An 8,385-nucleotide genomic window follows, 5' to 3' on the forward strand; every position below is an offset into this window, starting at 1 on the left:
ATGATCTGAAAATAATACAGCAACTATGATATTAAACTTGAAATTATACAAAGCAAGCGTAGGCGAAGCACTGACAAACTGCTCGGCTGTCATTATTCTTCAATCTAATATAATAACGCCTCCGCCAATCTACTTCTTGTTTATTTTTTTATAATCTAACGTATTTTGGACGTGGACAAAGGAACATTAAATTCGGTCATTAATATTAATGTCTCGAAATTTATCTTACAAGTTCCTACGCGTAATTGTTGTGTACTCTTATAATACGCTAAGAAACTTTAACCTTATTGAGACAAAATTAAAGCAAAACGAAGGTTGTCTTCGAACAATAAAGGAATTCTTCAAACATAATTTAGCTAATGTTTTTTTGTTTGTAACAAGCGCTAAGTTCTAGCGCCGCGGGCTAAGATTGCGTGTGGAATTAGACGCCTATTGAAATGATGGCGGCAACACAAAGGTTATATGTATAGCACCTATCTACAGGCACTTTGTTATTGTGATAAATTCTACTACAATGTATTGAAGCAGGCATAGGGTCCGAAGTTCGAATCCGAGGTACGTATGACATTTCAAAAAGTCATGCGTGGAGTAGAAATTAATTATCGCGTGCTTATATGTTGAATAAAAACATAATGAACTATGTTTTTATGTAGATAATGATAGTGAATTATCGTATGTTGAGCCTCATTAATTCTCTTCATGTGGAAGTTCTAGTAGTCAACTAAAGGTCAAAATTTAGAAGTTAGATATCCTTAACGACCTCTGATGTTAGTGTCCAACTAATCGATCAAAATTCCCCTTTCAAATAGACGGCTTTGTTTAGCAGGGGCTCTCATAGGGTTGGTGGACGACTGGAATACATTATGTACCTAATATTCCCAATTAACTGTTTTTTTTTACTTCTAAGCTCCTATTTATTGAGAGTGATTGCTAAGGCGGTGTTAAGGCGTTTGTTAACTAACCTTACATATTCTCCACAAGAAAGTAATAAATTCAGTAAAGATATTTCTCTCGCAATACCTATAGTAGATATAGGAGCAGTCAGGCAATATCCACCGTTCAACCGGCGCCGGAAATTGCAAAAACGTCGCTAAGCCTGCATTTGCCTTAAACGTAACCCGTTTAATCTGAAATACGTTCATATTTGAAATATGTAGAACAAATTTGCATTTTATATCACAAGGCAACCCACTTCACTTGAGAACAAACGCCATAGACTTCCAAGTATACGGAATTATTCATTGAGTTTTAGTTAAATTTGTATCCGCCAGAATTTTTCTTTCACTTATTTTGTATTTCTAGCCCAGTCATATGAGTATGACATACAAGAGATAATGATGACATACATGAGGCATTCCAAATGAATCCTCAGAAATTTGATGAATTTATTGTCCGAGGATTCATTTCAGTTAATAACAATAAAATAATGTTTTCTACACACTAAGATTTCTGTGTCGTGGGTGCTCTGGACAGACACAAAGAGACGTCCTGATCCCGAACAGAAATGGAAATTCATCATTTTGATATCAGTCTGACCGGAGATGGATCGCACATCGTATCAGTCCGGTATAGTGAGTAGCTCGCCACGTGGATCCTCAGTTTGAGTTGATTACCGGGTCATTAAACATTGAATAACATGCCTATTTTTTGCTATAATTACATGAAAAAATTGCACTAATCTTGTTATTCACACGTTTCTGATTAAATATAATATAATTTACATTTATCATCAACTTATAACTGTCCCACTGCTGGACACGGGTCTCCTCTCAGAATGAGAAGGATTAGGCCATAGTCCACCGCGCTGGCCAAGTGCGTATTGGTAGACTTCACATAAATTTGAAAACAGTTTTCTTTTTTTTTTAATTTTCAGGTATGTAAGTTCCTCAATTTGTTTTCCTTCACCATTTACGCCAATGATCATTAATTTAATAATTAATCATTTACATTATCACAGGAGTATAATTTATGAAAAAAAACTACATACGATGTCTCTTTCTTTATTTACGTCACTTGTCATGAAAATAGCATACAAAAATAAAATAAACTCTTTGTATATTCTTTGTAGCACACAAAGACATTTACGTAGGTCCTAAACTAAAATTATACTACAAATGAGATGCTAAGGTACACCCAAGAATCGGATATGGCAGTAAACAATATTTAAAAACCCCAAGAACAAGTTCTAAAAGTGCTCACTACATAGTAGAACAGATAAACACAAACAAGTCATATCTATAATATGAATATTGTGAGCAGTTTACATTCATAACATGTGTACTAAAGGAAAATTGTTAAAGATATTTATCTAATATTTTATGCGTGGTTGCTGGGATTGTGCACTTAAGATACGAATCTGATAGCACACAAATATAGTAATAAGGAGTAAGTAAATAATTTTCGAAATTCCATAAATATACTCTGAAATCCTAAATATTTTAAGAGATAGAAAACGCCCCATATAAATTGTTAACAAGTCTCCCTTTTTTCGTCAAAACAACCCAAAAAAATAATATAGATGTTTGCAAGACTTTTACCTACTTTTACCTACCAATTTAGACGTTTACCTACTTCGTATTCGTATACCAAGAAATCAAAAAAATTAAACGGGTTTTATAGATCTTGTTAACTTTTAAAAACGCGTGGCTTGGAAAATGGCAGTTATTTCAAATATTATATTTGTATAGATTAAATTTATTTTCGGTGTAGACAGGTGTGTTTCTTCATTTTCGTATAATCCGTAAAGATGATCGAACAACGTGCGTCACTGTATAAACAGCGTACTTGTTTGAACACTATTGAATCGTTATGTCACTGCTAACCTTAGCTTCGTGTACACATTGTATGGCTTGAAATTGACGTTTTTTATGATAGTAGTGTTATTATAGCTTGTAAATACTTGTAATACACCTATAATTAACGTCGTCCGCAATTAGGTAGGTTTATAGTTGGCAAGGTCAAGTTTCGAAATTCAAAATCACATTTATTTACACAATACTGGCATAATTATTATCGACAGATTAATTTTATTATCTACGTCATTTATTAATTATCTTTGAATTAGTAAAAATGTAAACATATTTAATTTTTTAATTTTAATCTTCGAGTTATTTTCAACTTAGTATTTATTTTATTTTTATGTAGAAACCCTTGTCATAAAATAATAAATGTAACTAACACTATGAAATAAAACTTAAAATCCTTAATACTTATAGTAATAATTAAATAAGTCTTACCCTTTACGTGAAAAATTAAACACTACAATAGTTACAGCAAAACACACTTGTTTACAAAAACATTCAGTCACTGAAACGGTCGAATCATTCACAAAAGCGTGGAAACCTACTCTATATGGCTTTAGTCACTTCACTTTCACTAACAAACGGTTATCATTCACTTTACGGGCACTTTTCATTCAGAAAAGTCGGTAAATAGATCGGAAAATTGTGTAAACGGTGATCGATTGAAGACGCGCGAATCGAGAGAGACAGAGAGACAATATGACATAGGCTCCGCGCAACGCGATATGCGCGAGAGTGGGGGTCCGAAACACGCGTAGCACGTTGCCTTAAATATAAGAGCAATACCTAAATTCAAAAATATACCCAATAATCAAGTTTTTGTTAAACTTATCACCCTCCAGTTCGGGTTAAACAAGTTCTAATACAGGTTTCGGTTAATTTACACTTCGCGATTCAAGTTAATGGCTCGAGCACCCGTCCACATGAAATCGTCTGTTGACCCCTCCTTAAATTTTAGTGTCTTATTTTATGGACCCCAGGAATATTTTAAATATTTCACGTGTATTTAATTTTACTATTTGAATTTATTTATTTTTACATTTACATAATACTTCAATTGAGTAATGTAAATTAAAAAATGAGGTATAAACATCGACTTTAAATATGTTTTCACATCAGAAATACGTCATCTTATTATTGCTTAAGATATTATTATATCGATATTATCCTGTTAAAAATATTGGAAGGACTTTACAACGTATTTTATATAAAAAGCATCGGTCACATTAGCTGTCAATCTTATGGGAGGTAGGTACCTACCAAAAACGTCAATGATTAGTTTATTTTATTCGACCTTGAAATGGAGATTATTTCTCAAGCATAACAATAATATTTTAGTTGTAAAAACTAATCTGTCGAACAATATTTATCTGAAAACTAGTTTCTCCGCGCGTCTCCTATACGCTCATCCTAACCTATCCATCCTGTGTTTTTTACACAAGAACTCTACATATTTTTCCGGTAAAAGTACTTAATAGCGTCTACCTTATATGATTTACTGTAAAGTATTATTTTTGTCAAAGTTCTATCCGAATTGTTATAGAACTTGAAAATTTTAAGTTTTAACCAATAAAGGCAAAGACAAAATAATGTTTGTATCAAAATCAAATCAGCTTAGAAAATGGGACTGTTTTAAAATTACAGACAGACACATAATTTTTATATAGACACTAATAACAACTCAATGATCCGCAACATTGATTGAAGCTAGTGAAGCTTAACACGTAAATGTCTATTTAACCAATGTTTTTATTCATATTTATCTACCAATTAAATTGAAAATTGTAGATATTTTATCTTAACCTTAGAAAACAGTCTTGCTATAGATAAACGAACCTAATATATATATAATTTTGAAGGTGGTAGAACCCTTAGTGGTTCGACTCCGGCGGCGGCACCGCCACACCTATTTCTGCCTAATAACAGCAGCGTTAGGGGCTGTTGTGTTCCGTTTTGAAGGGTGTGGTAAGGGAGATAGACTTTTCCGAGGTGTTCCAGCTTAGTCCTCAGGGGTAGAGGCGCATCTGTGGCCGACCTCAGGTCAATAATAAATAATAAGGAATATCTAATCCTATCTAGGGTTGATTACAGATGTCCATGGGTGACAGTAGACACTTACCATTAGGTGGACTGCATGCTCGTCTGCTACTTATATATTATAAAAAAAATCTTATCAAGAACACTATGTATGCGCATGCGCAACATCCAGGGTCTCACACTTACTTCGCTACAATGTTCCAGTATTGATTGGTTTGTAGGAATTACCTAGGAGAAATGCCGGCTGAAACTAACATTATAGTCCTCAGTACAAGTTACAAGTTACAACCACCATTATATTATAAAATAGGTGGAACTCAATTGCTGCAGTGTAACTTAGATTTAAGGACCATAAATTAATCAAACTAGAACACCGCAAACACTGTTAAATGGGTGATGGTTCCTCCTCCACATAAGAACTCTTACACATTTATGATTAGGTAGTACCTAACAGTGAATTTAGGCTAGATGGTTCCAACAACAGCCACAGTGAGACAAAATTTCAAATTGAGACCTAAGTTTAGTCAGAGACCGCGGTGGGAGGACCGGCCAGCGATCTCATTTACGGCAGCTGCACCAGGAGGCGTGGGCGCCGCTCCACATGCATATTGCCGCTGTCATAATCCAGAAAACACGAACGAAATCTTAGAATGGAAAAATACTGCATTTGCTACATGCAAATAAGTTGATGATTTTAGATCACTTATCTAAAGTACTGCATGTCAAATAAGTTATAGGAGATGAGCTTTCAATAAGTTTCAAGAAGTTTTTGTTGACAAGCCAAAACGATCTGCAGCCCTTTTTAATGGGAATAGATCCCTTCTAACAAGAAATAATAGAGACATCATGTTGCTTATAAAGTTAAATCTACTTAGAACGAAATCTTAACTTCTATAGACAACTTTAAAAATATATTATAAAAAGGACTAATTTATGCAAATTAACTTAGCAAACAGTGTTTATCAAATGCATATGCGTTTTAAATAAATAAGACAGCAAAGTTCGGTATGTTAAGATGAACCTTATTTCATATGATATATCAAAAATGACATAACAGGTAAAATAACCAAATTATGAATGAACTTGCAAAATAGACGAGCTATGTAAATTCAAATGCAGAGATTGCAAACGAAATGCACATGCATAGAAGACCATTAGTAATACATTAAAAATAAACATGAACGAGTGCAATAAAATAAATATATGGAATTACAGATGCGACCGTCAAGATTCACTGACTCAGTGAGATTATGCTGTTCGACATGGTCTTTTTATGAGTGATGCAAATGGACCCGAGTCATATCTTGATGGGCTGTGGCCAAGCGGTAAGCTTGAGAACTTGTGCTTGCAATTCTAAGATGGATGTTACCAACACAGGTACGTTAGTCCTTTGTTCCGTTTGACTACGGAAGCGATCGCAGTCTATTACTTCTATTTTTGTTTTATCATGAGTCCAGTCCAATGGCATTCTTTATAGTATGCTTTTCAAGTGTTCTGGAGGTCCGGGATCAAATTCAATACACCGTTCAATTGTTGAACTTAAGTCCATATGAATAATTTATTTTATTATTTGTCGCTTACTTAAACGATAATTACGAACACTCTAAAGAAATTTACTTTACTTAGATTTCATTATATTTTTCTATAAAGGTCCCTAAACTCTACCAACCTCTGCTTGATTGGTAAAAATGACTACATCCACGCCCGCGCCCATTTATGCACAAGTATGAAAAAGATCTTAAAAAATAACAAACAGGTACGGTCGCGATCATTGCGGTCGTCTAGTGGAAGATAACTATAGTAAGTCATTCCGCAGATGCAGATGGGGATCAGCGTTGACATGAATAGAAGGCGCTTGGAGGTCCGAAGTGGAATTTAAGTTGGGTGTTTTGTTAATACTATGTATTTACTTTTGGTTTTAGATTTTTATATATAAAGTGGTACATTTTGGGATAGAAGTAGCCAATGTAAATTCCCGACTTTCCGACTTCTTTATAGGCAGACAAATAGATGAATACGACATTAAAAGTGTCACTTATTTTAAAATCACGGACAGTTACTTCCATTTTAATCATTTGTATTTATGTTTATTCATTCTTGTTAATTAATTGCATCGGAAAACAGTATTTCCTCAAACAACCTCTTTGTTTTCCTAATGCCGCAGTACATAGTTGATTAAGAATGTTGAACACAAGAATGGATTACAAATGCACAGGCCTCAGCAGATGCGGAAAAACCGCATGCAATCATTACATTCCTGCGATTGGATAATAACATAACGCTTCTAGCGAATTCTTCAAAATTGATGAGGCAACTGTAATGTTTTGAGATTTTGAAGTAACGCTAAATCAGTTCTTACTTATTGAAATTTATTTAGGTCTATACCTTTGTTCTTCCACTAACTAGTAATGGCAGAGAGACAGTAATATGCAAATTGCTGTTTTAATTGATATTTAATGAAATTTGATAGAAGTATGATATTTAATAGAAGATATTTCACAAAATAAGTAAATTGATCTGAGAACTACGTTGAGATGCCTCATATAAGCTAGCAAGGTAAGACATTACATCCTTATAAAATTGGAACACATAATCGCAAATTACTGCAGCTGAAAAGCCAAATAGGTTTAAAGTCGATGCTACTGCAACAAAGACTTTTACCACATACAAACTGAATAGTACAATCAAAATAGTGTTCGTAGTATTGAATATCTTTTAAACATAGCGAATATACATGATGTAAGAATGAACTATACTTGAGTGATTTTCCGGAAGTATTTGTAACATTGCCTAACAAACACGCAAAAACCCACACAATAATTAAATACGGTTACAGAATATGGTTATTAAACATGCATGAATTGATTTATTGATAACTAAATAGTTATCGTGCAAATAATTATTAATAATTACATTAAGTTTACAATTGAAGTAACGAAGTTAGGCAGCCATAAATCAAACGTCTACCTTGCCACAAATTCTTTAAATCAGTATATTTAAGATGGCGAATTTGTTGTTCGACTACAGCGACAAATGAGAGGCAAGGCAGATATTAATACCTATTTGTCATCGCGGATTATAGAACCTTTATGGTTCAAATTGTGCCTACAGATTACACCCCACCTGTTTTCGCCTAATTACTAATTTCTTAAGCTACTGTTTCGGTTCTATGGCCGAACTCAGGTAGGACGCTAATCCTATCGATTATACAGATAAAGGTGCGTCAGTTCACACTCCACATATAAATGTAGACTTGCAACTCCCATATTATATAAAAAACCTTCTACTTACCTAATCCGAGGAGATAGTTACTACTCTGTGAGACACAATTTAATTTCAGGTTTTGAAAGTTCGTATCTAACGTTAGATTACTATGTAAATGGTCATAAAATATGCGGCGTAAGTAAATTATTCCACAAATCCATTAGATTTATTATTTAGGTACGCATTCAGATTGCAAATTAACCTGTTTTTAAGTGGCGAATTAAGTTAGAACATACAATAGTGACCAACCTGAATTCCAAATTATCTTCGCCCACGTAATTAT

At 33.8% G+C, this 8,385-nt stretch overlaps 1 protein-coding gene across 2 annotated transcripts in view; it reads right to left on the minus strand.

The window, feature by feature from the left end:
- chas (chascon) overlaps positions 1-3,510 on the minus strand; it is a 168,606-nt gene extending 165,096 nt beyond the window's left edge. For both annotated transcript variants that reach the window (XM_073093047.1, XM_073093046.1), the window contains exon 1: positions 3,237-3,510. The gene's annotated coding sequence lies outside the window, so the exon portion shown is untranslated. The remainder of the gene's footprint in view (positions 1-3,236) is intronic.
- Positions 3,511-8,385: the final 4,875 nt, after the last annotated feature.

This window comes from Epargyreus clarus, unplaced genomic scaffold (assembly GCF_041222505.1).
Source record: "Epargyreus clarus isolate Ecla_fem2 unplaced genomic scaffold, WU_Ecla_fem_2.2 ptg000004l, whole genome shotgun sequence".
In the NCBI taxonomy this organism is placed as follows: domain Eukaryota; kingdom Metazoa; phylum Arthropoda; class Insecta; order Lepidoptera; family Hesperiidae; genus Epargyreus; species Epargyreus clarus.